This window comes from Eumetopias jubatus, unplaced genomic scaffold (genome assembly GCF_037043125.1).
Source record: "Eumetopias jubatus isolate StellerSeaLion01/CBP00866 unplaced genomic scaffold, mEumJub1_p1.0 scaffold_12, whole genome shotgun sequence".
Taxonomy (NCBI): domain Eukaryota; kingdom Metazoa; phylum Chordata; class Mammalia; order Carnivora; family Otariidae; genus Eumetopias; species Eumetopias jubatus.
In genome coordinates, this window is record NW_028274818.1 from 98,787,288 (window position 1) to 98,813,251 (window position 25,964).

The 25,964-nt window shown below is 44.9% G+C and overlaps 1 protein-coding gene and 1 pseudogene across 2 annotated transcripts in view; one reads left to right on the plus strand and one right to left on the minus strand.

The window, feature by feature from the left end:
- The window catches only part of LOC114214304 (actin-like protein 6B), a 42,799-nt pseudogene extending 40,438 nt beyond the window's left edge, over positions 1-2,361 (plus strand).
- AUTS2 (activator of transcription and developmental regulator AUTS2) overlaps positions 1-25,964 on the minus strand; it is a 1,114,656-nt gene that overhangs the window by 940,444 nt on the left and 148,248 nt on the right. The gene's annotated exons all lie outside the window — the stretch shown is intronic.

Below are 25,964 nucleotides of genomic sequence, written 5' to 3' on the forward strand. Positions count from 1 at the left end.
GGGGCATTCTCCCAAGACAACAGCCCATAGAGGGCCAGAAAAAATTCTGAGCTCCAAGAGTGCTCTTGATGCACCCTTACACACATAACCTATGGCTTTGAAAAAAGTTTACTCCCTCCCTCACCTGACTTCCTATATTCTCCAACAGCCACGAGACGAGCTTGGCTAAGGTTGATGATCCTAAGCTGCTTCCCAATAAAAACTCTGGTTATGGTTCAAACACTCCTTCAGGACAAGAAAGGTATAGTGGTCCCAGCATCAATACAGGTTTCAGTGTTCCTAAGGGAATGTTAATGGCAACTACATGGGCTTCCTTAAATCAACAGCATGGAATAAGAATTCTCTACGAGGGGGGCGCCTGGGTGGCTCAGTTGGTTAAGCATGTGCCTTCAGCTCAGGTCATGATCCCGGAGTCCCAGGATCAAGCCCCACATTGGGCTCCGTGCTCAGCAGGGAGCCTGCTTCTCCCTCTGCCCCTCACCCTGCTCATTCTCTCTCTCTCCCTCCCCATCTCTCTCACTCCCTCCTCTTCCCCCCCAAATAAATAAATAAAACCTTAAAAAAAAAAAAGAGCATTCTGGGAGTAACTATACCTTTGAGAAATGCAGCTGGGGGGATTAACATTAAGATGATCAAATGCTCTTGTTCTCTTAAGTAACCTTCACGATCAGTTTCACAGATATTGATGCCTGGGGCCCACATTCAGAGATTCTGATTTAATCAGTCTAGGACACAACCTGGGCACAGATATTTCTGTAAGTACTTCAAGTAATTCTAATATGCATCAAAGTTTGAAAACCACTGTTTTAATGGAAATTACCCACCTGTTTTTCAGTAAAAAGGTACATACATCACAAGAAAACTTGCAAAACTACACAGGCAAACTTGACATGCCTAGCTGCATGCACTCTGAGAAAATGGCCTTAAAGTTCTGGAACCCAAAAGAAAAGAATGTTCCAAAAAGGGAATGGCAAACCGTGTTGAATGCTGCAGAGGGATGAAGCAAGACTGGACTGGGAAGTGTGCATAAGATTAAGTAACGTGGAAGCCATTGGTGACTCTGTCAAGAGCACTTGCAGTGAATGCTTTGCTTGCAGTGGGCTGAGGATGAGGTGGGGGCCCTGGTCTTTGACATTGGCTCCTTCTCTGTCCGCGCTAGGTACACTGGGGAGGACTGCCCCAAGGCTGACTTCCCCACCACGGTGGGGCTGCTGGTGCGGAGGAGGCGGGCGGGCTGGAGTTGGAGGGAAGAAAGGGAAGATCTTCCATATCGATACCAATGCCCTACATGTGCCTTGGATGGAGCGGAGGTCATGCTGCCCCTCAAGAATGGCATGATTGAGGACTGGGAATGCTTCCGAGCCATCCTGGATCACACCTACAGTAAACACGTCAAGTCCGAGCCCAACCTGCACCCAGTACTCATGTCCGAGGCCCCGTGGAACACACAGGCCAGTCAGGAGAAGCTGACAGAGCTGATGTTCGAACAGTACAACATTCCTGCCTTCTTAATGCAAGACAGCTGTGCTCACCGCCTTTGCAAACAGACGCTCCACGGGCCTGGTGCTGGACAGTGGGGCCACCCACACCACAGCCATCCCAGTACATGACGGCTACGTCCTGCAGCAAAGCATTGTCAAGTCACCCGTGGCAGGAGATTTCATCTCTATGCAGTGCAGGGAGCTCTTCCAGGAAATGGCCATTGACATCATCCAATCTCACATGACTGCAGCCAAGGAACCCATACAAGAGGGTGACCCTCCAAACTGGAAGAAGGAGAAGCTACCCCAGGTTTCCAAGTCCTGGCATAACTACATGTGCAATGAGCTGATTCAGGACTTCCAGGCCTCAGTGCTACAGGTCTTAGACTCTCCCTACAACGAGCAGGTGACTGCGCAAATGCCAACAGTGCACTATGAAATGCCCAACGGCTACAACACAGTCTACAGGGCTGAGCGGCTCCTCATTCCTGAGGGCCTATTTGACCCCTCCAATGTCAAGGGCCTGTCGGGGAACACCATGTTTGGTGTGGGCCACATGGTGACCACCAGCATCAGCATGTGTGACATCGACATTCACCCGGGCTTGTATGGCAGTGTCATTGTCACGGGTGGGAACACGCTGCTCCAGGGCTTCACGGACAGGCTCAACAGAGAGCTTTCCCAGAAGACCCCCACCGCCCCTCTTTCCCCCCTGAGCATGCAGCTGATGCTCATCACCAGCAACAGCACATGGAGCCCAAGTTCAGCCCCTGGATAGGGGGCTCCATCTTGGCCTCACTGGGCACTTTCCAGCGCCCAGTGGATCTCCAAGCAGGAATATGAGGGAGGGAAGCAGTGCATGGAGCGGAAGTGTCCCTGAGGGTGCCCCCTCAACACCCACATGCCAGCCTGCCGCGGTGGGGGAGGGGACGCCAAAAGGCGGGGCGGGGAGAGGGTTTCCGGTTCGGCCTCCACCAGCGCATCAAAGCCCCAAGCCCATGCCCTCCTCTCCCCCTTCCCTCTCGTGCTTAGACTGTGATGTTTCTGGGTTGAAAGGAGTAAAAATGTTTTAAGAAAAAAAAAAAAGATGCACTGTTGGTGTGCAAGGATTAGACACCAAGAAGTCACCCACATAAAGCTCTGCGTCTTGAAAACCTTCATTGATGACATTACATATTTATCTGTTTACTGCCCCTTGTCTAAAGACCTGCATAAACTTTTTATAATTCCGTTTTTAGAAAAGAGTTTTCATCTTCTTAGAAACCTGGTACATTTCCTGTTCTTGAAAAATAAAAATCAAGTGCCCTACCCTGTTTTTTCTAAGATTTATTTGACAGAGAGAGACAGCGAGAGAGGGAACACAAGCAGGGGGAGTGGGAGAGGGAGAAGCAGGCTTCCCGCTGAGCAGGGAGCCCGATGTAGGGCTCAATTCCAGGACCCTGGGATCATGACCTGAGCCGAAGGTAGATGCTTAAGGATTGAGCCACCCTGGCGCCGCCCCCCTTTTTCCTTTACAAGCCCGCATGCTAGGTGTTAAGAGCTGAACCAAAGAGCTAATTCGAATATTTGTTCCCTAGTTGTATTTCTTTTTTTAAAGGAGCATGGTATGAAAGTTTCTTTTTTTGAAACTTGCTTCAAGGCCACTGTGGGAACAGACAAAAGCAGAAGTTATGAATAATGGCCAAGTCCATGATGGCTGACTTTGGGGAATCTCTTGGGTGTCTTCCCTCTTAGTTCCTCAGACTTTCCACTTCACTTGAATGCTTCTGTTCTTGAAGAGTTGCACAAAACCAAGTATCCTACAAGCTAAGTTCTACCAACACCAGAAGAACCCAACTGAAAGGACTTTAGAAACCAAATAATCATTTCTTACTTTGTTTCCCTGTATTTGGGATTTAATGCAGGAAGTTGCCTTAGGTTGAAGTCCGCTCAGACCTCACCAACTCCACGTCAAATCTCCAACATCGTGAAGCCGCCCTTCCCTAAAGCCTCTAGGTTTTGTTTCCCCTAACCTGCTATTCTTGGCAAAGTAACTTCCACCTTCTTCCTTTGCACCCTCTTCCATATGGCTAGAATTAATGAGCCTGCAAGCTGGGGGCAATGTCTCTCCACAGCTGTCTTTTCAAGCAATTATTTAGAGACAGAGGAGGAAGTCATTAACAATCCTGGGAGTCAGCCAGAGACAGCTCTGCCACACAAAACACTCCAATAGGGCCCTGCGCCAAAAGGTCACATTTTATTGGGGGGTTGGTTTGGGGCAGGGTGGGGTAACAAAATAGACAGGGAGGAAGATAAGGAAGTGGGCAGCAGGTTTCCACTATACTTTTCTGCCATCTTGGGCAAGAGCAATTTCTTCTGTGCCAAAAAGAAAAAGTGTAGCTGAACCAATCAGGAATTCATTCAAGACTGACTACAGGCAAGAAGGAAGGCATGCCAGGGAAAATAATGCCTCTCTAAAAAGTCTGTCCTTTAAGGCCAAAATAGCTGCCTAAAACAGTGGTGAAAGTGCCACCTCTTTCCCAGGAGGCTGGGGACGTGGGTAAGACAAATATTAAAACAGTAGTTACCACACTAAATGTTACTGAGTCTATGTAAAAGTATGCCTGACTAATGAAAACCAAAACATTTTATGCAAGGTGGTGGACTCCTCTTGTTATGCCTACCCACTCACCACACCAGAACTGGTTTCAGCAATACCAAATTCTCCTGAATGCTCTAGAGACAGCCTGCTCTGCTTCCACTCCGTTTCTCCTCTTGGATAAAACTAGGCTGTCTTTCTGTGAAAAGGAAAGAGCTTCTAGATTTTCCTTGTTTGTTAAAAAAAAGAAAAGTAACTAGGTTCATCTTTCTTTTCCCTTCTCCAGAAATAGACCACACAGAGATGTTTTGAAAAACCAGTCAACTTCGGCCTGGTAATCTGATTTTAAAAACAATGTTCAGGGGCAAGACAGAGTCTCTGTGGACTCCAATCTTGTAAATCATCAGAAATGGAAAGTCCTGTGACAAAATTTAATTGTCATGTCCTGGATCAAAAGTGGAAAGCCAGGAGAAAAGTTCCAATTTTACTCTGATTCTAAGCAGTGTCACAATCTTAGTTTCCCTGTCAAAGGATATCAACACTCATCTCATAGGTTTATGTTTTTTAAACTTTTTTTTTTTTTTCATTTTTTTAGAGAGAGCATGAGCTAATGCAATCGAGTATGAGTGGGGCAGAGGGAGAGGGAGAGAGAATCTTATGCAGGCTCCACACCCAACATGGAGCCCGATGCAGGCTCGATCCCACGACCCTGAGACCATTACCTGAGCTGAAGTCAAGAGAGGGACACCCAACCAACTGTGCCATCCAGGTGCCCCACAAACTTGTTTTTCAAACTTTTTAAAGCATAACGCAAAAAAACACATTATCATCAGGATCTGGTACATACACACATATATCGGAAACAAACATTTTTGGAAACAATACACACCAAGTGTGATATACTCTGATATCACCTATTTGATTCCACTTTTTAAAAAAATGCTGGCTGTCACCCACTAATAGGTTAAGAAATGCTGTTTTAAAAACCACTGTGAGAGGGTGTCTTGTGGAACAGATGTAATTAAATGGCATATAAGAGCAAAGAGCCCCACCTTCAGGAGGACAAAGACAACTGAGGGGTCTCTTTTCATACAATACTGTTCTTTCAGAGGAAATGACAGAAAATTTAACTCCTGTTTATCAGGGTAGTCCAGAGACTACACCACACCATTCCATCCTCTGAAAGTGAAAAGCGACTGCCCTGGGTTATGTCGTCAACCAACCGCTGCATTACGTCTCCCGCTGTTGGCAATCTGCTCTTGAGAACGGATTCTTTGTTCAGGTACTGCTTATCCTTCATTTCAGATCCCCAAAAGTTACTTATTACCACTTAAAACAAAACAAAAATGACAACAGCAAACCCTGCTGAACATCTATTTGGACTAAGAAGGAGCCTCTCAATCACATGGAACAATTTCATGAAAAGTACACCCTAAAAATCTCAGACTGTCTTAACATAATCTATACTATAAGCAACTAAATGATGAATTTAAATCCAGCTAACAAAGGCTGCATGTCCAGGGATAAAAAGGGAAGATGCGTCCTCAAAATACCCTCAAAACTGTAGAGAAAACAAATCATTTAAGTTTCTGTGCATGCTAGGGGGGGTGCCTGGCTGGCTCAGTCACTTAGTTGGTGACTCTTAATCTTAGGGTGGTGAGTTCAAGACCCACATTGGGTATAGAGCCCACTTTAAAAAAAATTAATAAAAATCATAATTTATGGGGCACCTGGCTGGCTCAGTTGGCAGAGCATGCGACTCATGAGTTGGAGCCCCACATTGGGTGTAGAGATTATAAATAAATAAACTTTTTTAAAAAGCTTCTATGCATGCTAATATCCCATAATAACTTTAACAACTGAAGTGTTTAAAATATTTTAGGTAATAAAAACTCTATTTTTTAATGGCCATTTATTTTATAGTCATTTTTAAGAAGGCCTTCCATGACCACACTTACTGAAATAGCTCCTGATGCCATTTTCTTCCCCGTTTTTTTTTCTTTCATACCATTTATCACCACCACCATTATTATAAACTTGTCTTCACCACCACCCCTCAGGAGAATTTAAGTATCACGACAGCAAAGACATTTTGTGTTTGTTTACCACTGGCATCCTTAATACCTAGAATAGTACCTAGCACACAGTAGAAACACAAGAGACAGTTGTGAAATTAATTAGTGAATTAAATGAGTAGAATGTTGACTCCAATGCCAACAAGCCACATGCCTCCTCCCTCCACCTCCTCCATGGTCAGGAGAGAATCACAGGAAGACAAGCAAGCTCTGTTCTCTGAAGGCATCAGCTGTTCATCATGCCAATGCCTTCCAGTATCTGTTCCTTTCTTCCTTTCCATTTACAAGTAACAACTCCCCAGGTCCCAGTGGCATTATTCTGGGTCAACCAGCTGCTCATTTCCTCTTAATGAAACGAGATATGTGGAATCAAAACATGTCTCACTGATGCCACCCCTTCAGAGCCCGTCTAAGGCTGGAAGCCCTTCAGCCAAGCCCCTCACACCCCAAAATAAAAAGAGCAGCAAACCCCAAGTAGGAAAAGGCAAGGCAAACCAAAACTCTCTGAACCAAGATGCTCCAGCATAACTGAAGACAAGCTTCATCTACCCCCTTCTCCTCCTCATCAAAGAGATAGCTGGACCTTGAGAAAGAGAGTGTCTCTTCTGACTGGTCACTCCAAGTTGTGAAAGGAAAGAACATGTCCTGATTTTAGACTTTTCCAACAGGCAGCTGAGGACTGACTTCTCATTAGCACTTCAATCACCCATCTGAGTCTCTCCAAGGGCCACATAATCTTTTGTACAATAGCCTGACCAAGCTGGCAGGGGAAATTTTCCTGGAATCAAGGCTCTCCTTCTTTTCAACCTTGTGTGGCTGGCACTTGATGCCATTTTTGGGTGGTTCAGTGCCTACTCACACTAGAAAACATGCTCAAGTGTCTGGGGGTAGTAGTTAAAGGTGGGAGGGGGCTGTCATAGCAGGATAATAAAAGCAAGTCACCTGGTAAAACAGAAGATGAATGCATAAATTCAGGCAGAGAATTTGAAGTATAAATGCATTACCGACTACAGAAATCATTTCAAATGACTTATACCTCAAATTGGCTTTAAGAGACATCTCGGTGTGCACATGTATTCCCCGCTGAATGGTGATACCTATTCAAATGATCAAAACCAGTCCATTCTTAAATTCAGGATAAATCCCAGACCTCAGAAAGAGCAAAGGAAAAAAAAAAAAGGTTCAAAAGCAGAAAGGCAGTCAATGTTACTCTCAGGACCAGTCTCTCTGATACGCCTCAAGCTTGCTAAGAGCATTTTTATGCCACAGGCATGCTTTCTTGCCCTCATTTTAGTTCACAGGAAGTCCTTCCCTAACAGCCATGGGATACCCGAGAGAAGAAAAGAAGGGGAAGGCAAAGGATTCGGCTATCTCCCCTGCTTGGAAAAGACTCAAGAGCCAGGAAAGAGGCCGCAAAAATCAGTGTGAGCAGAAAAGCAGCGGCAGCCAACAAAACTGAATCCCAGTGAGAAACCCGACACTCCATAACTGGAGAACAAGCGTCTACTTCAGTGACCAGTGTCCAGCTCAGTACAAACCATGTGGTTACAAGGACCAGAGCAGAGGCCCCTCCTGCCATCGCCGCAGGTCTGGTCCCTCCTGAACAGACTTCTAGCAGTCCCAGTGTAAAATCATTCCTCCCTCTACCGCGAATGCTCTAATCTCCAGAGGATGACCTGCCTCACACACAGATTCTCAATGAGGCGCAGGAGAGAGCCACCAGAACAGTGGTGCTTCAAGTCACAGCAGGTCTGGAGACGTCAACCAGGATAAGTGAAGCAAAAGAAGATGAGCAGCACCCTCTTGAGAGGGTCAAAGGGATTACGCTGCACACGTGGCAGGGCTGGGTATACAAGGGAGCACCCCAGCATGTGGACTGTGGATTTGCATATGGGTAAGAGCTAAGGCCCAGGGCAGGGGACACAACTTTAAGCCAATGCTGACACACAAACAAATCCATATAACTGGACTCTTAGTACTGAGCTAAATATTTAGAATCCATTTAAACAATTCTTAGAAAATCAACAAGGCCTTTCAGAAAAGGGAATTACTCTTGTGAGGCACAAGAGAGCTAAATCATAGCTGCCTTAATCAACTGCCCAAAGTCAAGGCAACCTAACACATTGCTCCTTCCCAACAGAGGATGCTCTCTAAAAGTTAGAGTTGGTTGTAATTAATGTAAGGTAGATTTCTTAGTTTCCTTTTTGTTTGCAGGGGGGGGAGGAACCTCCCTCCCCCGTACTCCCCTTTTTTTCATTGGCAGATTTCCCTACCTGATTTGCTTCTCCTAAAATTAAGAGGGAAATTATCTTTCAGTCCCCAGGGTACATACTAGCCAGGGAGCCTGGGAATATAATCTGGGAACCTGTTGAGGGAAAGGTCTCTGGGATTGAAAATGTTTACAAGGCAAATAACTGAGAATTGACTGTAGCTACAAATAAAGTCCCTCTTCTTCTGGTAGGGATCATGCAAAAACCATCCAGCTGGAAGATACCCCTCAGGTCAAGGTTCTAAAACCCGGGCCATTTTCTAACAAACTCCCCCAGGTTATCCTGAAGGCTTGGAAACACTGAGTTAATCTCTTTGCCTCCACTTACAAATGAGGAATTAACAAGTCTTTCCACTCGAAAGCCCAAGTACAGTGTCCAGCTACAGGCCTTCATGCCAGGGTTTGTAACCTGAGAATGACTGACTCAAAGGCACTTGGTCCAGCAGTCACACACGGCTGACCAGAGAAAAGCAGCCAACTCTCAGCTCATAAGCAACTCCCTCTCCACAGCTTGGTGTGTGGCCTTTGAAACAAGTGGGAAGGGAAGGAGAGAAAAACAAACAAAAACCAGTCACTGCAGTCTACACTGAGGTTAGATTACAAGTAATGTGGCAAAGTGCTTCCAAGAGACTGGAAATCCTCTGATAGAGATGCCTGTCAATTCGTGCAGTATAATCAGCTAGTAAAACGTTAAACAAACAAGTATTCTAACTCTTTGCCAACAGGCCACCGTGGGCGGGGCAGAAGAGCCTTCTGCTTAGGAGAGCTGGTCTCCAGTGTGAAGCCAAGGCCAAGTTGTGATTCACAGCACCCACCGTCTCCAGGTGCCTGCTGGTGCCTCCAGCCAGAGCACAGCCGCTACCCAGAGCCTGCGGCTAGTGCTGTTTGTGGTCCTCACTAGCCCCCGTACCCACACAGGCCCCCGCTCCACAAAGAGGCACTTTAGTTCCTCATAAAGCCCGTGCTGGTAGGCAGATGTATTACCACTAGAAGGAATTTGTTTTAATGTTATTTTTCATTTCAAGAAATAAAAATAAATAAAACCATTTCTCAACTCTCAGTGTAATTCTTAGAAAATATCGTTAACAACAGATAACCTTTACTGGGCTATGAAGACAAAGTCTTGAATTCAAGGAAAGAAAAGTGTGCTTTCATTAAGGACTAATACGATAGCAAAAGCTAAACGGAAGACTCAAGATCCAGAGTCTGGTCCCAGCTTCACTGCTGTGAAATTAAACTGGTTATGTAATTCTGCTAGATCCCTTCGGGTTCCCCTTTGGGAACATGGGAAATAGGAGAGGGAGTAGGAGAAAATGATCAAGTTTTTTTGACTTTACAAATGTAATTCTAATTACTTAACTTATAGCTTTGTGGGTAGCTCTTTAAATTGCAGTTGAAAACAGTATCTAAGTTCAGCCTGATTAAAATCCTACCAACCCCAATTAAAAGGAAAGGAGAGAGTATCCACAGTTGTTTTGGTCTGGTTTGTTGCTTGTTTTCAAAAGGATTCAGGAAAGGTGATAAGGTGAGAGTGGAAATCATGACAGCTACCAATGATCTCATTTAACTCAAGCAAGGACACTCAGCAATGACCATTTGTTCCTAGATTCTGCTTTTGTGCATTTACCACCAAACCCTGATGCAAACCTTCCTTTCAGGCTCCTGTGTGTAGCTACATCCCTTACAGCTCTATACATGACAGCAGGCAGGCACACAGTGACCAGCCACCTGTGAAATTAGCATCAAATGGTCTGATCAGGTTTCTTTACCGCCCTCCTCCTTTTTGCCCTGAGCCAAAAATCCAGACGGAGCAGTTAGACCAGAGTTCTATCATGCTTCCTAAGGACCTGTGGATGGACAGTAACCCCTATCACCAACACAGACATTTCACTGTACGTCATTCCAGTGGGCTTTAAAAGATAGAGGTCAAAATTTTAACAAGCACCAACTCTCTAATATTAATTTTATAACTCTGAGCCCTATGAAATCTATTACAACAAAGGCCCTAGTAGTTCCAAGAAATTAAGCACAGGCCTCTTCTTACAGTGCAAGTTATTTTATAATCAATTAAGCTTAATAAAATTAAAAATAAAATTTAACACTGACATCTAAAATTTGATGTGGCTAAATACCAGTTAGGACTGAAAATGAAAGACCTCTTTAGATCTCAGGTAGCTATGACTAGTACCTAATAAGACAACGAATTTCCAGCTATATTTTTCCATTTATGTTCCTTTATTTCGAACAGAACAGATTTCTTGCCTGAGTTGGGAACTACAGGGTAGTTTTTTGTAAAGCTCCTGGGGAATAAGCTCTTGCTGTCCTTGCTAATACACAATTGCATGATATCAAAGACCACCTTGTTGATTCATTCAAAAAACATGGATTAACGGAGCAGATGCTATGTGTCAGGCTCATTGATAGACAGGGGGTGGGGGTGGGGTGTGTCCATGAGGAATAGAATAATGTCCCTAAAACTGTACTAGCATTCACATACATTGAATACTGACAACTATGCGCAGGACTTTAAACATGAATAAATAGGCTAAGAGGGATAAAATATAAAAATGGCAATCATTTCTCAAAGTTCAGCTTATCGTGAGCCCACAACCCCTGGCCACACCTCATTCCAGCTACATACACATACAAGCCTGTTTGAATATAAACAGATTTCTAACTACATCAGGAAGGTGGGGTGGTCAGCGAATGCTTATCATGGATGGTGGTGATGAGTGCCTCAGTCCTATGCACTGCCCCTTGCTGAGTGGTAAACCATTCTGGTCCCTGATTAAGAGCTCACAAACTCATCAGCCTGTCCCAAGAAACAGCTAGAAAACAGGTTGAACTTGTTGACAGCATTATCTTTTTAAGAATGCAAATCATCCCTTTCTCTTCCCTTATCATTCTCTAAGATCAGGCTAAATAATTCCTGTGGTCTCTCCACACCCCTAGAGCCCAGGGTAACATCAACTGCTTCTCAATCCTAAAGTTCTACATCCCCAACATGTATTGAACCAGTGAGTCTCAAGCCTGACTACGTATCACAACTATCTGGGGAGCTTTAAAAAAAAAAAAAAAAAAGCCTAGGCCATATTCCACAGAGATTCTGATTTAACTGGTCTAGAGTGGGGCCCTGGCATGGGTACCAGTACAGAGTCAAGGTTGAAAACCATGGCATCAGACCAGTGTTTCCCCAGTGTGGTTTCCAAACCAACAGCATCAACATCATCTAGGTACTTGTTAGAAATGCCAATTCTCAGGACCCAGAACAAATGAATCCTAAATTCTGGGGATGGGGTCCTGTGATCTGCACTTGTTAACAAGCCCTGAAGGTCATTCTGAGGCTCACTAATGTTTGAGAACCACTATGTTAGACCATCTGAGAATCCTAAATAATTACTTTACTGTTAAACTTTTTTAAAAAGGATTTTATTTATTTGAGAGCGAGAGAGAAGGAGAGAGAGCGAGCATGAGCGGGGAGGAGAGGGAGAAACAGGCTCCTCCCCGCGAGCAGGGAGCCTGATGCGGGTTCTATCCGAGGACCCTGGGATCATGACCTGAGCCGAAGGCAGATGCTTAATGGACTGAGCCACCCAGGCACCCATGTTACAGTTAAGTTTAAAGTCATTTTACCTCTTGCCTTCCCAATTAGATGACAAGATTCTCAATGGCAGAAGCTCTATTTTTTATTTATTTCTATGTATCTTTGCAGTCAGTACTGTGCCTTACACAAGTCAGAGCTTCATTAATATTTATTGGGTTATCATGACCAAGGCTCCATACGGAACACAACCCACACCCTCCGTGGAGAAAGGGGAAAGCCCTGGATGAACCGCCACGAATGATCGGTCTGCAGAAATCCGATGAAGTGCAAACACCCTCCTAGCCCACACTGGTCAGCCCTCTCATACCACCCAAACATCCTCTTCCGTACACTGAGTGTCACAAAGGGGAGGTTTAGAAGGAATCACCCTGAAGTGGAAAGTTTTCTTCAACGTCTACTTTTAATTAAAAGAAAACAAAAATCATTTGAAAGCAAATTTATATTCAACAAAATTCAACACTTATTGATCACCTATCAAACCCAAAGCACTGTGCTGGAAATCATTACGGATACAAATATGTCTTAGGCATCAAGCCTCAAATGCCTCAGAGTAAAACAGCAGTGTCTACAGAGCTCTATTCTAAGACCTAGCTTTTCAGGGAAAATGTTATGTTATTGTCTACATAAAAAGAAAAATGTTCATAGGAATTGCTCGAGAAATGTTAGCTGCTTCTACCAGGACCTGGGAGCAACATCTTCAATCAAACCAAAGTATTTTCTTGAACTATAAAGTATACAAATATCTTTTAGAAAGACACTTAGGTAAGACAATTTGAAATAAACACAACTATTCCAATACGTGACTATCAGCACCACATACGCACATACTACAACACAACCAGAAAACTTGGAGTGTTTGGGACTAGAAACCCCTGAGTGACCAGGTAGAAAATGGCATGGGGTGGGAAGAAGATCTTCCACTTACTAAAATGTTCACACACTGGCAGGTTTCCCTGCTTCACTTACAGCCACACAGCTGGGGTCACCTAGAAATGCCCACAAAGCTAAAGTAAGACATGCTCCTCTAAAATTCCCCTTAGAGACCATGCCTTTATTATTCCTCCAAACATGCTGAGTTGTTTTAACCACAGAAGGGTGAGTAAGTGCAGGGGGTGCTAGGGAGAGGTTATGATGGTCACTGAAACCACCACTTTTCCAGTTTATTTTTGGCCTCAGTTGAGAGAAGCTTCATCATGAATGGAGATGGGGGCTCACTCCTGAGGAAGCGGTCCGCCTCAGTCCCAAGAAGAATTAATGGTCAGTTAACGCCTATTCTCTTCCACAGGCCAAACAACAGAGATGCTGGAAAAGGCCGTGTACACCACACATGATGAGAACTGAGCACTCTGGGGAATGGTACTACGGCCACAGGCCTCTCAAAGGAAGACAGGACAAGACACAAGTGTGCCACTGTGTTCCTTCTATCTCAGCGCTCCCGGGGCTGCCTAAGGAAACAGAGTGACTCCTTGTTACTAGCTCCCTGGTCTACTGAGCGAGCAGGTCAGACCTTTATCCAGGAACGGTGCCACAGATGCAGCTTTCATGGCTTCTGTTTTCTTAAGAACCAGAGGATGAAATCTGAAAACACTCTGAAAAGTTCCCTGATAGCCCCACCTTCTCTGCCATACCCAAACCTTCCATGAATACCTTCAGTGACGTAACACTGACTGACACTTTGGAAAGTCTTGTCAGAATGGTATCCCAGAAACAGGGCCATGATGCATTTCTCTTCTCTTTCTTATTACTAGTCCTGGTTCTACATGAGGAAAGAAGAAACTGACTAATCCCTCATAGAAACCACAATCCACATAAATATTTGGAGAGCACTACTGTGCACACATTTTTCAAGTGTTATCCCTCCTAATGCAGACTGAAGATTCCCAATGTGTATTTTTTTCCTCCACAAATAATTCCCTTACCAAAACATCAACACGATTAGAAGCTGTAACAGTGTCTGACCTCCTCTGACACTAGTCATCTAGTGACCGTAACCATGACACATACAAAAACACGTAATGGAAACAAAGACCAGCTAAGTAAGCACTGAGTACTTAAAAAGACTGGAGACTAGGAGAGTGACCCCAGGAAGGACCAGATTCAGCTCTGGCTAGAACAGGGGAATCCCACAATGAATTCAGGGAGGGAGGGGGAGGGAGGGAGAGAGAGAGAGAGAGAGAATGTCCTATGAAGGGCCAATCTCTGGCATCTATTATTTAAAAGCAGAAAAACCAGACACGGGGTATTTTCCAAGGGTGCAGTATCAAAACAGAAAAGCTATCAGGAATAACATATTGACACCCAGTCATGGCTTGCTTTAAATCTGGTACCAGATTCGAAAAAGGACTTTCCTTCTAGCATCCAGGGAGTGTTGGCAGCTCACCTGGCCCAGGCAGGAGACACAGGCAGCCAGCCTCCTGATGGGGTTTCTGCTAGTTCTGCTCCAGGACAAAAGATCTAGCTGCTCGGGGATGAAAGCATTCCCGAAGACGACTCCCTCCCCACCTTCACATCCAGCCTTAGCCACTGTGCTGCACTCATCAAGGTGTACCAGTCAGACCAAACTGCTGTCAAGGGGACAGTAAGGAATGTACAGAGGCCTGACTCACCCAGGGGTTGGAAGTAGCCCATCAGTAGGAGAGAGCCCATGGATTCCCTGGCAGGATTAAAAAACCCAGCCTAAAAGCCAACATGTAGCCACTAGGTTAAAGTGAAGCCAAAGGGAGAGGCCAAAAGCTGCAATACTGGGTTAGGAACCATTTCCCAGCATCTGTTCAGAGCAGGATGAAGACAGAGAGCACCACCCCCAGGGAGGTACTGATGAAAACCACGACCTTCAAGGTAGCAGCATCTTGCACAAACCAATGTGGACTCCATCCTGCATTAGCCAACAAGAAGATAATGCCCTCAGAAGGATGGGAGAGGAAGGTGTGGCCCAAGTATGAGATAAACCAAAAAACACACCACCGTGCAGTTTTTGTTTTTTTTTTTTAAGGTCCCAGGATCACAATGTACACTTTCTCAGGACACCATGTAATATTCTTTACAACATTACCCAACAAAAAACATACAAAAAATTATCTCCATGTGGGGATAAGACACTTAATGGTTTCTAATTATGTATTCTGTTTATTCTGCAAGTACTTATCTGGTAATTTATAATTTACCAGAACAAGTTTCTATTTGCACAGATTTCTAACAGATTTATATTCTGAAGAATTCGCAACTAGCCTAGATTACTCCAGAGAGATCAGGAGCTCCTGAGAGCCACCAGCCACATCAGAATCAACTGGGGCATTAATTAAAAATATATATATATTGGACTTCGTCTTAGATCTTCTGAACCAGGCAGAATCTCTAGGGGTGAAGACTGGCCCCGCGCACTATTATAAATCAACCTTACTGAAGTGTAATTTACTGGCTCTAAATATACACTTTGATGAGTCTAACAAATGTGTACATGACGAGATATGTAATATTTCCATCATCCCCCAAAGTCCCCTTGTGTTGAGCCCATAGATTTTTGCTGACGTTTCTCATTTTTAAAATTTGTTTCAAAATATTAACAATTGCCTGACGGAAGTATTTTTATAATGGCGGCTTTAAAATTCTTGTCAGAATTGCAACATCTGATTCATTTCAGTGTTGGTGTCTGCTATTGGCTGTTCTCATCCATGCTGTAATTTTCTTGGTTCTTAGGATTTTTTATAAGGACATCTTTAGTTAGCAGGCAGTGTCCCTGTTAAAATGTTTTTGTAGGGCGCCTGGGTGGCTCAGATGGTTAAGCGTCTGCCTTCGGCTCAGGTCATGATCCCAGGGTCCTGGGATCGAGTCCCGCATCGGGCTCCCTGCTCCTTGGGAGCCTGCTTCTCCCTCTGCTTCTCTCTCTCTCTGCTCCTCTGTCTCTCATGAATAAATAACTAAAAATCTAAAAAAAAAAAAAAAAAAAAAAAATGTTTTTGTAGATTGTATATAGATTCTGCTTCCTCCTCGGCCTGCCAACATGAGCCTGGCAACAGTTGAGCACTGAGTCACCTCACCGGCTTGCAGGTGGCAGGGTGGAAGTTCAGCTCCCGAGTTGGCCCACAGACACCTTCCCAGGAAAAATGGGGCACTGCCTCATTACCTCCACAACAGAGGGTGTGAGATCAGATGCCCCTAAGCCTCACTGTCACCAGAGAAGGGGAAGCAGAGGGCTGATTCAGGGTACTTCGGGAGGGGGCAAGAGGGGACTGAAAGCTCCCCCTAAAGGTGGACATGACTGACACGCCTGTGGCCCTGCCCCCAAGCACTGCCTAGTTCCACGCAAAGGTGACTAGAAGATCAACGCCCTGATCGGCTGTGCAGACACCACCCCACAGGGGAACTGAAGTGCACTGTCTGCTTCCAAGGGACAAGGTGGAAGCTCAACTTCCTGCTTGGCCAGGCTGAAGCAGCGGGGACGGAAGGTGAGAGTTCCCTTGGTATCCGGCTGCAGGTAGGGAGGGTATTGCCAAAAAGGTTTTCTGTTGTTAGCCCACCTTTTTCCCCAGCCTCTGGCTAGGGGAAAACAGGCTTTACTCTTAGAGCTTTTTTGATCTGTGCCTCCTGGTGATTCCGGGTTGGGAGGTTTCTGTAGCACCCTGTCTGAGATATAAGGGAGTCAATACACAAACCCAAGGGACTCACCTGCCCTGTTGTTCCTCAAAGTCCTCGGGTCCTAGGCAGCCTGCCCTCTTCTTTCTACCTTTCAGAGACTTCATGTGCTTCTTTGTTGTATTATGTCCAAGGTTTTCAGTTTAAGGGGGAGGACCTAGGAGGAATGCGGCTACTCTATCTGGACAGAACTTAGAGATTTCTAAGCTTTTAGTCTAAAACGCCCTCTGAATGATTTTGATGCACCAACAGATTCAGGAACTGTTCCACTATTCTAGAGCACCAGAGAAAAATCAGACCAAATGGGGGCTCAATCAAGCAACTCCCCAATGACAGCTAATACCTACTAAATGCTTGCTATATACCATGTACCTTAATAAACACTTTATTTGCATTTGCTCATTTAATCCTTATAATAACTTTTACGTCGGTATTATTTTCATCATCATTTTCCATATAAAGGAAGAGATGCTCTGAGTTTCAGTAAATAGTCCAAGGCCACACATCTCATATGTGTGGAGATAGGATTCAAAACCAGACTGCTTGGGTCTTGGAGACTACATTCTTACGTACTCTACTCTCTCACACAATGCAAGGCACTTATAAAGTCTACCTTTATGCGTGCATTTTTAAAATTTATTCAAATACGCTAAAGCATTATCCTACAGTAATAAATAAAGTCAAGGAACACAGAAATCAAAAAGGATTTGCCTTGGGCTATAAATTCAGAAGTTCATTGACATCCTCTCTCATTTGAGTGGTGTAAATCAAGTCCTAACTCCTTGGTCTGCCTTTTCATAATCTGATTCCAGCCTGTATTTTCAAAGGTAATTCCCACCTTAAGACTTTAAGTTCCCTGACAGGAAGGCCCTTATACTCGGGTCAGACTGTACTGTTGTTTATAACCAACTCAGTAAACATTTACTGAACGAATGAGAGAAGGAATGAATCCAACAGAGAGCAACCAAAGTTAACACCTTGGATGTAAGGCAGCCAAAACAGCCCTGGACTAATGTGAACGTCTGAGTTGAATGTGGATCAGACTTAACCGGCTGTATATACCCCAGGCTCTACAAGCCTCAGTTATCCAGAGGTTGGACAAGATCACAATTTTGGATGAAGTCCAGCTTCCTGTGCCAAACAAAAGGGAGGGAGATATGAGGATCCCATTTCGCTGCATTCTCAGTAAACTATCAGGTCACACGGCAGACAGGTATGAGGTGGACCTGAAACCAGAACTCCCTATCTCTGAGTTATACTCCCAGCTCCCAGTCCTCCCAAGCACCATTGTCCCTCTGTCCTGCTGATCGGTCTTCTTGTCTATTTGGCAAACTCCCCATTGTCCTCCAAACCCACCTCAACTACAGAGTCCTCCCAGACAGCTTCACTGCATATCTCCACAGAATTAACACTGCCCCTTCTGTGCTAGCACCACACCTTGTGTCCCTTCTCCTGGAGCACTGAGACCATCCACGCTAGCCCATGAACTCCGTGGAAGTGCTTACTTACTTCTGTAACCCCCACACTCACCACAGTGCCTGGGACCTAGCAGCACTCAGTGCATGTTTTTCACCAAGTGTCTTAAAGCCAAGCACCTTTCCCTCTGGAACACCAGATCCACATTCTCACCACTCCCCTCTTTAGGTACCTGCTAACGCTGTAGGAAAGAATACTCTTGAAAAAAGGTCACAGAACACAATGGCAAATTTTCAAAGAAAAATCTATGGACACAGGTAGAAAGACCTCTGGGTGCCCTAGGAGATTTTCAGCAGTGGAAGACGATTTATATACACAGATGCCCAAAAGCCACGCGTGCACTGTCGCCAGGGTGACTGTGGAGTGAGGCGTACGCTGTTCTCCTTGCCTCCGTGGGTCTGGGCCCTCTCCAGTTCTCTGATACAGAACATGCATCTCCTTGCACTCAGGGGTCAGCAGGTGAAGCCACATTTCCTTTGGTGATTACTCTAAAGCCGAGTGACCATTAGTCCCTTCAAGCAGCAACCTACTATTCCTGCTTTACGTGAGATCATCTTTTTTAAAGTACAACTAATTGGTGTTAGTGAACAGATCGGTTTTACATTTATCCTCTAACTTTAAATGGTGCCATTAAGTCCTTCTAAATGCAGCTGAAAGTTATTATGCTAAGTAATGAGAGATAAGTAATTGGCCTGGTGGGGAAATGTCAGTCTTCTGTTGTTCTCTCACAGGTCTCTGGAAATCCCCGCTTTAGAAAGCACACTTTAAAATTCAAAGGGTCTTGTATGTGGCGTTCTACAAGACCTGACTCAGGAGAAACCGGACAAGTGCGTCTAAGGCCATGGAGCTCAGGCCCAAGAGTACAGGTGGCTCAAGCCAAAACTACTGGCGCCAAGATAGTCGGAGCCAAGAGGCTGGCATCTCAAGATGTCTCAGGCAACCAGCAATGCCCCCACCGCAGCAACTCTACCTGTCTTTCGGGAAGTCCCTGTGAATTCGGGGATGAGAAGAGCATCACAGTTAGAGCAGACTTGAAGCAAACCCTTCATACAAAAATCTTCCCACATGTCTACCTACTACATGATAGGCATTTGCTAACTGTCTGCTAAATGATCGCAACACCCACAGAAGGTTCTAAGGTCCTCACAACAAAAAAGTGTAAAAGCTGCTACGTTAACAGAATCACCGGAAATGGATCGAACTAAATTTGAAAAACGAACCAAAAAAAAGACAAAAATCAAAACCAGAGCCTCTTAATAAAAAGATGATCAGTGCACACTGCTCATAACACGCTCTGCCACGTTAACAGTCCCAAACGAGAACTACCACTTCCTAACCTTCCTGTGTCACTGCACCATTTAGAAGAAGACAACCATTCCGGTCAGACACCTGCTTGTGCTGCTGAATTTCACATTCATACCACCCTGACCATCCACCACAAACGCTAACTATTTTTCATATAATAATGAAAGCAACTGATAAGTACTCAAACACTTGCTATGTGGTGGCACTGCTCTAAAGGTTTAATGTGAGTTTATCCGTCACCACAACCCCATGAAGGAAGGACTAGAATGATCTCCATTTTTAGCAAGAGCTCGGTTCATTTGGACCCTCCTAACACAATTTCTGTATCTTTTTCGCCTTGGTTTATGTCCCTCATTTATTCTCAATAATCGAGTTTGCTCAGGGTTGGGAGAGAGGAGCAAGAAAGGACTGAGCAGTATGCCACCCTGTCACCCACAAGCTCTGGTCTGCATCATTAATTCCCAGACAATAAAGTCAGCAGGCGGCTCCCAGGAAAAGGGGGGGGCAGGGAGCAGATAGAAAGGCAAACCTATCAGAACCTGAGGAACAATTAGGTCTGCAAGCCGGAGAGCCAGCTATTTCCAGCTAAATGCAGAATGGTGCATTTCCATTGCCATTAACTTCAGGAAGATCGCAGCTAATCTCATTGAATTTATAAATGAAACCCACTCTGTGAACATTACATAAGTCACCCCTCAACCTCCCACTTCCTGGACAGCAGTCAATACCTGGAAGGCAGTCAACTTCTTTCTCCCCATGGAGCGAGAACAGAAATTCCAGTGACGCTGTGTACACACTAAGAAATATTCACTAAACTCGTCTATTTGTGATTTTATCTCCCACCTAATTACAGCGGAAATAATATAATATGATTTACGCTCCTTGTTCAAGTGTGACATCTTTAGTAGATTATTCAATACTGGTTTATCCAGCTATGTCAGAATGACAGCAGCACTTAATGTTAATCAGGGGGATGCCGATGTATCAGTCGTAAGCTTCATACAGTTCAAGGAAATTATCAGAGTTGCAAGACACCATCAATATATTTTGATCTGTGTGTCAAGAGACTTGGGATGTTTGTTAATTTTTCCTTCATGCACTTTTTTTTTCCTCTTCGCTGCACAAGAGGAGGGCAGAAGCCTAAATAAGCAAGTGTGCCCACACTCTGCCTCACATATGTTTCATGGTCTGCACACCCCAAGGCCTGGTCTACACAGACGGCCTGTGTTTCACCTGGAGCCTAAGACTAGCTAAGCCCACCAGGTCTGTCCTCCTGTCCATTCCCCGGTCCTCCTCAGAGGCTACCTAAAACCTCGGCCCCTCCTGGTGGGAACCTGTCCTCCTCAGAGGCTACCTAAAACCTCGGCCCCTCCTGGTGGGAACCTGTCCTCCTCAGAGGCTACCTAAAACCTCGGCCCCTCCTGGTGGGAACCTGTCCTCCTCAGAGGCTACCTAAAACCTCGGTCCCTCCTGGTGGGAACCTGTCCTCCTCAGAGGCTACCTAAAACCTCGGCCCCTCCTGGTGGGAACCTGTCCTCCTCAGAGGCTACCTAAAACCTCGGCCCCTCCTGGTGGGAACCTGTCTTCTCCAGCCACCTCGTTCACCTCATCCTTGGAATTCCTTCCCTGAGGCCCATTCTCCCTCAGGTCCCCCTCCTTCCTTGTTGAGGCACCTGTGTCTCTCACACCTCTTCCAACAGCATACGACCTTCTCTGTGGTCCAACCTGCACTAGTCACTCCCTCCGTTCCCACTGAAACCTGGTTCTTTCATACAAGGACTCAGTTTCCCCCTGGGTCTTTCTGCTCATTTTCTACCTCACAGCTTTGCAGGTCCAAAGCTGGTGATGTCGAGTATGTCCCAGCTCTGCAAGGCTGTAACCAAACTATTGGTTCACTAATCTCATGCAAAAACAAATATATTACACTCAGAGGCTGGACTACCTGGGTTTGAAATGAGGAGATAACCTCTCTTCCCGTGTCTGTTTCATTACCTACACGGGGTTACCCAAAAATGAAATGAGGTCATGTAAGTGCTGAGCAAAATACCTAGCACATAGTAAGTGTAAATATTTTTTAACTTAACGTTTTGTTTTGTTTTTTTCCTTTCAGTTTATACGATCTGGCATAGGAGGAAGAGATAAGTGAGTGGCTTGCATGTGGTCAAACAGCTATCTGGGCCATGTTCATGATTTAAACTACGATTTCTACTCAATCCCACTGCATTAGTCACCTGTAGACAAATCAAATATTACCAGACAATTGCCACAGACACGGTGCTATACCAAATGCTTCATAAGGTCCTGAGGGAGACCGACAAAACTAAAATATGGCACTTGTACAGAGGAGGATAAAGTCTAGTAGGAGGGACTGTCACAGCTAACTACAATCCAATTGGTCAGGCATCATTATGACAATACCTCAAAGTGGGGCACAGAAGAGGCAGTGACTACCCTGCTCTGGGGTGGTGACAGAAGGGAATCTGAAAAAGCCTTAAAAAGTTTCACAAAGATGTGGACAGAAAAGGGCATCAGGCAGCGGGCACAATACGTGCCTCAAACTAAGTAAAGCCTCCAACAATCTGAAAGGTAGACTTTACTAAATAGCTTACTGGCTAAGCTCTTGGAGGGAATGAGCCTGCTGAAGTCAGCTAATGATCACATCCGCAAGCCAGGGACAGAAAGACTGGGCAGGCCACTACACATACAATAGGTTGGTCATCCCCTTCCTGGTCCTTATTGATTCTACAGTGATGGAAGAGAAATGGCAAATGACCCTTAACTTTGGTCCTTGATAGTGTTGTATGCCTGAGGCCTCAGTACGCAAGGACCCACGTGGAGAAAAGAAGACTAAACCACCAACCCCAACTACCACAAATGGAGTGTAAGATCTACAGATTCTCTCTCCCTCCCCATCCTTCACACCCCACTGTCTACATGCACACAGAACTATTTACTACTATGACCCACAAGCAGCTCATTTCCTGATCTAGTCAATTTTCCTTGAAGTATACAGTAGTATGGGGTTGTAGTGGATTACTGCTTCACATATTTTTCCAGTGATATCACTCTAAAGAGGAAAGGTTTGAGAGGCACACACCCAGACATCCTCCACCAGATTTTGTGGAAGACTGTCATGTTACCCCAACCTTTGTCTGAGCACAAGTGTGAGAAGCATGGCAGCAGGTAAGCATTTCAGCTGACCTTCTAGGATTCAACTTGCCTCTCCACTCTTTAGCCCTTTGTCCTGAGAAGGTTGTCCTCTTCTTCTAATCTAATGAGAAGACACCAACCCTCAAGGGCCAAAGTGAGCCATGAATAGTATGTCTATGCTCAGAGGTATGCTGGGATGAGTGAATGACTAAGAAACTCACCTACCCAGGGTCAACTCAAGGCAGTGCAGAGATCAAAGCCAAAAATAAATAAATAAATAACCTAAATTAAATGCATTTCTTTTCAAAATCTAGCTGCTTATAGAAAACATTATGGTGGTTCCTCAAAAAATTAAAAATAGATTTATCATATGACCCAGAAATTCCTCTTGCGGGTATATCCAAAAGAATCAGAAGAGATATCTTAAATAACCATTTGCACACCTATGTCCACAGCAGCAATATTCATGATGGCTAAGAGGTGAAAGCAACCCAAGTTCCACTGATGGATGAACAGATAAGTAAAATGGGATATATATACACAATGGAATATTATTCAGCCTTAAAAAGGAAGGAAATAAGCCAATCACACAAAGACAAATATTGCATGATTCCACTTACATGAAGTACCTAGGAAAGAAACTCATAGAAACAGAAAAGTGGAACGGCAGTTCCCAGGGGCTAAAGGGAGGAGGGAATGAGGGCTGCCGTTTGGTGGGTACCTAGTTCCAGTTTTGCAGTATGAAAGGAGTTTTGGAGAGTGGTTGCACAACAATGTGACCTGTAAACACTTAAAAATGGGTAAGATGGTACATTTTACGTTTTGTATATTTTACCCCCCCACACACACACACACAGACAAAACTAGGTGTCTGGATCCCATATATAGGACACAAAATGTTTGAAACCCAATTAAAATGTTTCCAAATAATGGGGAGCGAGGGAAGGATGGTGAGCGGAAAACACAACACAACTAGCAACAAGATTCTGGCCTAAGCAGAAGCCAAAACAGCGTGCACCCAATCAAGAGATAAGATCAACATTCCTGAACTACCAAGCATGTCCTTCTCTCCCCTTTAGACTCCTCTGGGGAATTCTTAAAACCTTTTAGAGCCATTATGAATATACTTACATGGACGGTGCAGAAACGGGCACGGAGAGACTTAGTTGAGTCTGGGTTACAAAGCTGTGGAGGACAATGAATCCATCAATTGTCTTGGGCCTGGTTTCACAGGCCCCAAAGTAACTAAGCATCCTTAAAGCCACAGCCTCAGGGCCAAAGCTGCTTCTTCACTAGGCAAGCTTTAAACTCTAGGGGCTATTTTGTGCTTCTTCCAAAGCCCAAAGTCAAAAAAAACTCATCAGCTTCCTAACACTGGCCTCCCACAACCACATTCTTCTCATGCTGGCAACACTAATACGAATGGGGTCTGGCTGATAAGTGCAGCCTTCTAGACGCTGAGGTCATACAAGGTTTGCGTGTGTCCAAGTGCTGACCTTAGAGAAGACAGATCTAACCTGCTAGATGGCCAAGTACTTCTTCTTTCCTCCTCCCCACACACTCATCACTTTTATATTTTAAATTCAGTACTTTCAACCCAGGTGTCAGCCAGCCAAAATGCCCTCAATCACAGTTGTCTTTTTTTTTTTTTTTAAAGATTTTATTTATTTATTTGAGAGAGAGAGAGAATGAGAGATAGAAAGCACGAGAGGGAAGAGGGTCAGAGGGAGAAGCAGACTCCCCGCTCAGCGGGGAGCCCGATGCGGGACTCGATCCCGGGACCCCAGGATCATGACCCGAGCCGAAAGCAGTCGCTTAACCAACTGAGCCACCCAGGCGCCCAATCCCAGTTGTCTTTAAGAACTGCTTAGGGAAAGATCCACAACTAGCCAGTCGCCCTGCACCTCTTCATTCATCAGCATGGGGACTCCTTTCAGGGTTAAAAATAAAGGGGGGGTGCTCTCTGGAATAAAAGCAGCTCCTCTGACAGGCATTCATAATTCCAGAAGCACAGCTGGGCCTCCAGTGCTCATCCCAGCTAGCAGGAGCCCATGTTACATAAATCATGTTCCTGGCACTTCAGGAAATTACTGGCCAGTATTAACCTGGGCTAAATTGCTCAGAGAATTATCAAAAGCCATCTCATTCATGCTAGTAATGTCAGCAAGAAGAGAATGAAGTCCACAGCCTTGAGTGGCTGGCCTTCTTAACAGGCCACCCAGTGGGTGACCGTGAGCAAGTATCTGGCCCTGGTGCTTGCTTCAGAAGTTAAACAAATGAGACCAGACCCCATCCAACTTCAAAGGCTTTCAAAGTCAGGATGAAAATACAACCAGCTTTAAACTCTTCACAAAACCCTGTACGAACTCAATCCAGAATGCTCACTGGGAACCTACCATGTCCAAGGTCCCATGCTGGGTGTTACAAGGAATCTCAGACTAGGAGGAACCCATCACAACTTAAGGCAGGTAAGTTAAATATATCAGCAGAGGAAAGCAGAACATAAAACTATATCCCCAGGGAGAAGTAAATTAGTGTTGTTAAAAGAGAAGCAGCTCTACAGCAAGCACTGTTCTAAGAGCATCACGCACACTAACTCATGTAAGAACCACCATGACCCTGTACGGTAGGCACTCTTACTACCTCCACCTCACCAATGAGGAGATGAAGCTACAGAAAGCCAAAACAATCTGCCTGCAACCAAACAGCCTCGAAGTGGTCAAGCTGGGATAAAGCCCCAGAGTCTCAGTCTAGTCAGTCTGAAACAGAATGGAGAGAGATGATGGCCACTTGGTGTGGTCCAGTAAGAAGTAACGGAGAAGGATGCATTTGAAATGGACCTAGAAGGATGAGGGGATACCATTACTAAGGTAGATATAACCAAAGATGCCTTCTTTGCTTGTTCTCCCAAGACCAGTCACTTACCAACAGAGGTAAATTAAACTCACACTGGCTATTGCTGCCTCAGCTTCTACCCCCACGGCCTGCATTTCCCAAGAGCTGCAGGAGTTCCACCCAATGGATCACTGAGTGACAGTGCCTCTCAGCCCCCCAGGAGTCTTCCTCCAGGGCTCCTCAGCACAGTGGAGGCATCACCCTGATGTACTACTCAATTGTGCTGAGGCAATTAAAGGATCCTGATGAAGGTTCACCCTAAATATTTTTAAACTACCTTATTAAAAGGTGTGATGCAAGTATAAGGTTGCATTATTATTTTTAAGCTCATCCTTTGCAGTCACTCATTTAGAGGTGTGAAAATAAAGCTTGTGTTTCATTTCTCACTTCCCATATTTCCGCTTGATTAGCAGTCCTGCATCCCTGAGCTTGATGGTGGAGGCGCACAGTGGAACGGGTCCTGTATTATAATTTCATACAAACAAAAATGTATTTCTTA